A 9,268-nucleotide genomic window follows, 5' to 3' on the forward strand; every position below is an offset into this window, starting at 1 on the left:
AATTCTGTTTTACAGTTAAAACTACCCTGAATTTTAACCAAATTTGGACTAAAAGGAGTAGAATATGCAACAGTATTCACTCCGAACCTGCATGCTCTACAGGTGGAACATTTAATGAACCCCTGCTTCAGTTGTAACCATTGTTTAGCAGCAGCTAGTTCAGGAAAAGGTTTAACCATCTGAATATTCATGGAAGGTCCCTTCCTATGTGTAATCGTGGGTTGTGACGGTAGGATGGGAGCCAAAACCCCATCTCTCATAATGATGGGCCAATTGCGCTTGACAATAGATCTGATTTGTCTTTCCTGTCTATTGTACGCCATGATGAGTCTGGGAGTGTTGTTCATGATGCCATTAACTTCCAATCGGTTGTTAGTAGGTAGGAGTGTTGCCCTAGATTTGGAATCCACTTTGGAAATAGCCTCATTAAGTATTGATTCTTTGTATCCCCTGGTTCTGAATCTTTCTAACGCCTCTTGTTTGCAGACTTTATAATCCTCTGCTGTGTTGCAAATGCGTTTGAGGCGTGTTAACTCACCTAGGGGTATACTCTTAATGGTGTGGTGGGGATGCGCACTACTGGCGTGTAAAATAGTATTCCCTGCTGTAACCTTCCTGTGTGGGGAGGTAGCCAGCTGGTTATTTTGGACATAGATTTTGACATCTAAAAAGTCCACTTGTTGAGTGCTCAAGTAAGAAGTGAATTTAAGATTGTAGGTGTTGATGTTGATCTTGTCAATAAAATTCCTCGCACTTTGCTCATCCCCTCTCCAAATAATCATCATCAATATACCGCCACCATTGAACTACATGGGTGCGGTATTCCTCCTGAAATGTGCGTTTGAGGACCTGCTCCTCCCACCAGCCAACATGTAAACATGCATAGCTGGGGGAAAAGCAGGCCCCCATCGCTACGCCTCTTTTTTGCACAAAAACTTCATTACCAAACATAAAAAAGTTGTTAAAAAGGCACCAAGTTACTAGATCTAATAACATTTTGTTATGATTATACAATTCTAACGGTCTAGTGCCTAAAAAATGAGCCAAAGCATTTAGACCTGTTTTGTGTTTGATACTAGTGTATAGAGATTCAATATCTAGCGAGATGAGCAGCAAATCATCTGCCCATTGTATGTTGGTTAGTTTGTTTAATAAATCTCTGGTGTCTTTTATATACGTCGGGAGTTCCTTGACCAAATCCTGTAAAAAGAAGTCCACATATTGTGTGATATGTTCACCCATGCTCCCAATAGCTGCTACTATTGGTCTTCCTGGCACTGGGGTGGCATTTGTGTACTTTGGGAATAAAATATAGCCTTGGTAAGATTGGGTGCTCAACATATAGGAAATTAAATTCTTCAAACCGTTCTTGGCTACATTGTATATTTTATGATCTACTTTCTCATAGCATGATTGGTCATCAAGATGTCTTCGTGCTTCGATTTTATAGTCCTTTTGGGGCCAGATTACAACATTGCCCCCTTTATCTGATTTCGTAACCATGATTTCATGGTTAGTCTCAAGTTTTTTCATTAGTTGGAAATATTTTGACTCCTGATTACTCCTATGACGTTTTTTATGTTTGGTTTGATAATGCAGTTTCTTAATGTCCTCAATAACAACCTCATGGACAATATCGATGGCATCTTTAGGCATCATAGGGATAAATCGTGATTTGGGCTTATACCTGCTCCGCTTTGTTTATATATATATATCAAAAATTACATCCACTCTCTCCTCTAATAGTAAATTAAACGAGGGACATAACTTTTCAGAAAGGCTAGTGACTGCTGAGTTTGGTGTGCTCTTGATCTATGCCTGACTCGGAACACTGCAGGCATCAGGGCTCTGCCCCGTGTGCATAAGGCCTCAAACTGTTTAGCATTTATTGGGCTGCCTGTATTATAGACTGAAGGTTTGTTCTGTGTGTGGCTGTGGGCACCACAGAGTCTGCAGCCGTTTGATGCTGTTTGCGTGCAGGATGCTTGCGTCTGTGTGCACAGTGTAGCTGTGTACGATGATCTATGCATGCAGCAGGCTTGCGTCTGTGTGCATAGTGTAGCTGTGCATGATGCTGTATGCATGCAGGAGGCTTGCGTCTGTGTGCCTAGTGTAGCTGTGCACAATGCTGTATGCATGCAGGAGGTTTGCGTCTGTGTCTGTGTGCATGGTGTAGCTGTGTGCAGCAGACCTTCTTAGATAGCATGCTTCAGTCCTCATCTCTCAAACTCGGCCTACATGCAGCTGGATGTCTGTGTGTAGCAATCTTCAAACTACTTACAGTGCGCCCAGGCCTTAAATTCTGTGTGCAGCATGCCTCAGATTTGGCATCAAACCCCATTGCTCAGACTCTGCATGCACAAGACCTCTGTCTGGCTGTTAGCATCAGTTTTAGGATTTCAGTTCTCAGCAGCCAGGCCTCGGGCTATCCAGTGCAGCAGGCCTCATGGTGTTTAAGTTTAGCATTAGGTTCTCTCCAAGTTACACGTTTATTTATCTTTGCTGCCTTCTATAGCGCGCACTGTCAAAAGACTCTGAGTATCAGAGCGCCTTATATAGCCCTAGGCACACACTTACTTGAAATTAATATGCAGCTGCTGTATTTCTATACATGTGACGCCGGCAGACTCATTACTTTTCAAAGTGTGAGAAGAGCACCTCGCTGCCGATAAATACATTTAACACCCGTCCAGCTATTTAGTATTTCCTGATTTAAAATGTCTTTAGATATCCACGGAACTCATTTTGTTCTAACCTAATTCAGGAAACATGCCTCCAGATCATATATTCAGCATTGAGGGGAATAAACCTGAGACCTGCAGTGGACCACTGATAATGCTTTTCGTGTTTCTGTGCTAACTTTTTAGGTCTCGCCTGAGCCAGCGCTTTAGCGCTGCTCTGGCGAGAGTTTTAGTAAGCGGGATTTGGAAGTGCAGACTAGTGGCTTTTCAGGCCTCCAACTACAGTGCATGTGCGCCGGGCGTGCGCACCATTTGTCAGCCTGCCTGATCACTTTTGCGGCCGCTTTGATGTTCTCAGTGAGCCGCGCGGCCACTGAGAACATCAAAGCGGCCGCGAAAGTGCACACCATTTGCTAGCCTGCATGTTGCTTCTCACATCCACCCCCTCACCCTTCCCTGTGTTGCTTCAGCACTCACCGCCCCCCCCTGCTTCCATGTTACCCCGTGTGGCTCACTTTCTCTTTCATGGCCGCACGGCATTAATTTCACGGCCGCGCGGCCAATGCTTGTTTATCTTTTCAAACGAGCACAATGACTGGAATGTTGCTTCATGATATCCGCTTTTTTGCCTTACTGTTGCTAAGTGTGTTTTTCTGTGGTTTACTCCTGAGCAGCCTGTTGAAAGCAGGAGTTGTGCGCCCAGCCTCCCTATGCACATGTGCCTTGTTAGGTCTTAGATTACCTACAGTCACTTTTAAATCTCACTTCGGAGATGTGGTGCATGGGGTCTGCATGCAGTGCCTGGACGTTTGTGGAGGTTTGGTGTTTTGTTTTTTCGGTATACATTCCACACGCACACTACTCCAGGGATGGGTTTGCAATCGTCACAGTGCCATGTTCACACTCTCCTTCGCCTTCCAGGTTATGTCAGTGGTTTTTTTTTGGCAGAAGAGGGTGTTGGGATGTGAACTGAGCTGGGCTGGTGCTTGGAATGGTGGGGTCTGTTTATTATAGGTTTCTTTGTAGTATTCAGTTGGAGGTTCTGTGTGGCAGTTGCTGCCGGGGAGTTGGAGTTGACAGGCAAATAAAGGCTTGCTCTTACAGTGTCCTCAACTTCCTTTCAGTGGTGACGAATGGCTGTCAACTTAGGCGTCTACATTTTCTTGGCCTTTCTGTCTCACTGTGCAAGGGGTCCAGCACCCCATCGGGGGGCTTTTGGCCGGCTGTACTACCAGCAGTGTTGGGCATCTGGGAGTCTTTTGACCTATGTGCCGCGTCCCCAGCAATCATGCTGCCTCCAGGTGGGTGAGCGTAGCATCACCAGTGCTCCGATGCGCCGACTGCTCCACTGGCTGGTGACTGTGCTGTCTCCAGGTGGGTGAGCGCAGTGTGACCAGCGCTCCAATGTGCCAATTGTTCCACTGGCCTCAAGACACACGCATACGTGTGTGTGCTCAGTGGCCATTTCTTGACTGCAAATTGTCCCGACGAGCGCATTCAAACGCTCGCGCACGCATCTCTAAGGCCATTTTCGAAGATTAGGAACCGTCCCAAAGCATGTTCTACTCACTGTAGAAACACACGCACTGCTTGTGCAACGTGGCAGCCATCTTGGGACAGTGTTAGTCATCATCAGTATGATCCCCGGGGGACATTTTCAATTGGGAAGGCACAGTATGAAGTCTTCACCTAGTAATGCATGTTGTTTGGACAATTTGGTATTTGCCAAAATCACTAGCAACAGGTACACAACGTCTGTGATAGAGTTGTAATTATTTTTGGCCCCTATTTATCCTACAGGCGGTGTGGCAGCAACCCACCCATGTAAGATCACCTCATGGAGAGAGTATTAGGTCCACAACCATTTCTCCAAGTACTAGACACTACTCTGTTAAATTGGCAACAGTGGAAAGAAGGCAGTGAAGCTTATTTAGAAGCCATTGATGGAGAAACGTTCACTTCTACAAAGAAAAAAGCACTTCTGATATACAATTTGGGTTCTGAAGGTAGAAGCATATTGAACAAGCATTGGCATAGCCAATAGGTCTCGCCTTTTGGACCTTATAAGGGTTTAGCCATGCAACAGTTGATGTTGGTGCACCAAGGATATAGTACTGCATAACTAAATACTTATAAGGTCCCAAAGGCGAGACCTATTGGCTATGCCAATGCTTGTTTATGGATGCAGCTCAGTAAGGACATTGCAGCTGCCTGTGTTTATGACGCGCACAGCCCATTAGCACTTTTCGGGTGAGCGAAGCGTAAACAAACTCTTATGGTTTCATTCACATTGAAATAGTTTGGCATACAGATATGGCTTGAATCGGGAGCACGCGTGCAACCAACTTGTGCAGGGGATTGAGTGAAGAACGATCACCAGCCTGGCTTGCCTCTCAGGATCATGATGCCTGATGCGCGGTCCCATTGCTGAGACTGTAGTGACAGTCACAGTGAGTCACTGCAGGTGAGTCGACGGATGATGCTGCCGTTAAGGTCTTGTCCCCGCCAACCACGTCAGCGGTCGGGCGGTAATAATATTTAATTTTATACGCAGGCTGAGGCAGCAGGCACTCGACTCACTGACTGTCTCTCTTGAGGCCCCCGCCACTTCTTATGACCAGGGACCTCCCTTCCTGTGCAGGCAGCCGGATCAGGTCACATCCGATTAATAATCCCCCTCCACGGTGCCACAGCAGCCAGTAGCAACCTCTTCTGAGCTGAGTGAGGGCAGGCCCTGCCCGGGTCGAGTCTTCGACAGTGAGTGAGTCAGTGTGTGTCTTCAGTGATTGACAGCCGTGCCGCAGGCGCATGGTTCCGGGACTGGGAATTAAAGCCAGGGCAGTCGCAGATTCTAACATTGTAGCACCTCACTGACTCTCAGAGCCAGACAGACAGATTTAATTGTTTAACTATCTGAGCCAGCTCTGCTGGCAATTGAGTCTGTGCAGTGCAGCAGACATGTTAATCCTTTGTGCTACTTTAGCATGAGTGGAAACAGGCAATATATACAACTCTGTCTCTAGCACAAACATTAATTACCAAAGTTACCTTTACATTTTTATTGTGCCTGAAATCCTCTGCATACGCAAGGACATGTTCTTTGCAGCAGGCATCATAATCCTGTGCGCTACTTTAGTATGAGCGTAAACAGCCACCAGATAAAACTCCAATCTCTCTCCAGCAGGAACATTATTCGCCATAGCATGAGTGGAAATAGCCACTATATAAAACTCCGATCTCTCTCCATCAGACACATTAATCACCAAAGTTACCTTTACATTTTTATTGTCGCCTGAAAACCTCTGAACACAAAAGAACATGTTCTTTTCAGGAGGCATCTTCATCATCTGCGTTACTTTAACATGAGTTGAAACAGCCACTACATAAAACACCAATCTCTCTCCATCAGGAACATTAATCACCAAACTTACCTTTACATTTATATTGTTGGCTAACAACCTCTGGACAGACTAACACATTGTCTTTGCAGCAGGCATCTTAATCCTGTGTGCTACTTTAGCATGAGTGGAAACAGCCAGTAGATAGAACTCCGATCTCTCTCCAGCAGGAACATTAATCGCCAAAGTTACCTTTACATTTCTGTTTTTGCCTGACAACATCCGAACCCACAAGTACATGTATTTCTCCCCCAACTACCTTCGTCCTGGAGAAGTACCCGCAAGCATTAACACAAGGCAAGAGCTGCCGACAACCACATTGCGTAGAATGGTGTCAGTTGAAGAACCACACCAAACAACAATAACGCTAGGCACAAACCCTCGGGATGCTCAAAAAGAAAGCCCACAGTCCTCAAGTCAAAACCAGGAGCAAGATGCCACAGTGCACGAGTTCATCTGACCAAATAAAACACTCAATCCACAGTCACAACCCTGAAACAACCACAGCAAATTCTCCTAATCAAGGGCTTTTTCCTAATATTGCAAACAATAGCACAAGCTTATTTTACCATAATCGAGACACTCCTGCCCACAGAGTAACTAACATCGACAGCTCACAGTCCCAAGATCAGGCAACACTCATGGCTGCAGGGGTAGACACTATAATATTCCATCCTCAATATAAATCTAGAGGTCCTGTGGATATACTGAACAGAGGGAATATTCTACGGCTCTTACATTCCATCACACCCCTATCAAACATTGAATCCCCTGACTTATTGTCAATTGAAATCCTGCCATCCAACACTAGCCAGAGTGCAGAAGCAACAAGAACAAGATGGCGAACTTCAGAGGTTGCAGGCAGAATTCTCCTGGAAAGAGATAGATTCTTAAACTGGGGGATAAGATTGGAATCAATCCCAAAACCTTTATTTCCAACTCCTTTCCTTAAAACAGACTCAAACAACCCAAGTCAGATGACCTTTTCAGTTCTGAAAGGAGCAAGGAGTAGAAGACCAGGTCTAACAACCGAGGCAAATTTGACAATCGCCCTGCTACCGACTCATAGTCCTCCTGACTCGTTGCCTCCTCCAACATTTAACAATTGGACCGGTACACATCGGCAAATAGCATCTGCACGTCCAAATTGACAGGCGACAGTCATAGCACAGTCCCCACAAACAGAACGCAATGGAACCTCAGTATGCGTCTCGAACATTAATGGCCTAGCTTCTAAAATGCACAACCAGGAGTTAATAAAGTATTTGAAAACCTTTGACTTAATCCTGCTTCAAGAGACCTGGGAAGATAAGCCATTTGACCTGCAAAGTTACACCACCTACTCATTTCCGGCGACCAAGGTATCAGCCTTTGGCCACCGCTCGGGGGGCTTACTGCTCCTCACCTCAATAACTGAAATTGGAGACGTCCTTCCCGTTACTATACACTTAACACCACCAAGCAGTATTCAAGCTGCAAAAGTAACACTGATGCTTAACCAGCTCAAACAGGACATCATAATAATAAATGTTTATGTGCTCCCTAAACATAAATTAAAGGCAGCAAAGGAGTTGCTAGCAGAGTTGCAGAGAGTAATAGAAGAAGAGTCAACAGATCTCATCATCCTGGATGGCGACTTTAATATGCACCTCTTGTGGTTTACTTAGGATGAGGTTCTTCTAACGCAGGACCTCTTGGGCGCATGGGGAATTCTAACACAAGGCCAAATAGAGTCTACCAAGCCTTTAAGGATAGCAAAGAACCTACTTAGGGGTCTGAAGCACCTATATATGAGAGCTTTAGGTGGGCGGAGCTTGCCCGGCTATAAGATGGCCGCTCTCACTTAGAGCTCCGCCATCCACCGCGACAATCCGTTATTTATCCTGTGTTCCCTGCCTTGAATTGGCCCCGCTGCCTGAGATTTACCCTCCGGATCGCCGGTGCTGCCCGAGGTTCCCCTTTCTACTGCTGCCCAGACCTGATTTTGCTGCCGTACGCGAACGGCGCGGTGAGGCCTTCCACATGTGCACTCGCAAAGGGATCCTGTGGCCTACCTGCGCCCCCGCGCTGTGACTGAGGTGTTGGGGCTCGCCTTGCCTGCGGCTGCGGACTGCCTCGCTGCCTCGGCCGCTGTGGTCTTCCACGCACCCCTCACGCTTCAGGAGGCCGGCGGGTTGGTCCGGGTGGAGGAATACAGCGGCGGACCTGATGCTTGTGCTCCTGCTGTGACGCAGAGACGGCCGCTGTGTGGCTGATGCGGCCTGGAACTATCTGGTGTTCCTGTGCCGCGCTGAGAGCGCCTGGGCCTGAGGCGCTTGAGCCCTCCAGCTGCTGCGACCGTGGGGGCATTAGTGTGCCTGGCACCGAGACCTGTGAGTTCTGCCTTTGATCCTGCCTCCCGGGTGACTCAGCTTTCCTTCGTGCACCCAGCCTCCTCTCTCTTTGCCGGCTTTGGCAGCGGCATGGGACTGCCTGAGGTGTGGACTTTGCCCGACACGGTCTGGCCTGCACCGGCGCCCGTCCTGAAGCGGGGGGGTGTTCCGTCCCACCCGAGGACGCCCTTTGTATCCTGCATGGTAGTTGGTGGGGAACCCTGCGTCTCCCTGGCCAGTAGCTGTTGGCTCTGGGGGTGACGGACTCTTGCTCTACACGGTCCCTGGCCCCCCTCTCGCCCCTCTATCCAGACTCTGGCCCCGGAGTGTCTACCACTGCCTGTCGCTCTGATTGGGGCACACCCCGTCATCCCTGCCGGTTCGGCTCTGCCTCATCTCCTACTCCAGGATCCAACTTTGTGTCCGGGCCTACTGTGGCCCCCAGGGTGCTAACCTCACGATGGGGAAACCCGACAAGTCCCAACCTAAGCTCAACTTCAAACACCGTAAGTCCAGACCCCATGAGGACGCAACTGATGCGGTGCCCTCGGACTTAGAGGCTCCTGGCGACTACCCGGTGAGTGACATCAAACAGATTATTGCGACCATGCAAAAATGGCTCTCAGCCATTGACTCAAAATTGACTCACTGGCTTACAGAATGGACAGGATGTCCGAACGGGTCGACAAACATGCAGAGCGGCTTAACATGGCGGAGATTCGCATAGCAGAGGTGGAGGAAGCCCAGACGGACACTGATGGCACCCAAAAGCAAATGGAGCGCTCACTGACTGCGTTGCAAAATCGGGCTGAGGACT

General features: G+C 47.8%; 1 protein-coding gene across 3 annotated transcripts in view; it reads left to right on the forward strand.

Moving 5' to 3' along the window:
- The window catches only part of ADAMTS20 (ADAM metallopeptidase with thrombospondin type 1 motif 20), a 1,386,529-nt gene that overhangs the window by 239,635 nt on the left and 1,137,626 nt on the right, over window positions 1-9,268 (forward strand). The gene's annotated exons all lie outside the window — the stretch shown is intronic.

This window comes from Triturus cristatus, chromosome 4_1, assembly GCF_964204655.1.
Source record: "Triturus cristatus chromosome 4_1, aTriCri1.1, whole genome shotgun sequence".
NCBI lineage: Eukaryota > Metazoa > Chordata > Amphibia > Caudata > Salamandridae > Triturus > Triturus cristatus.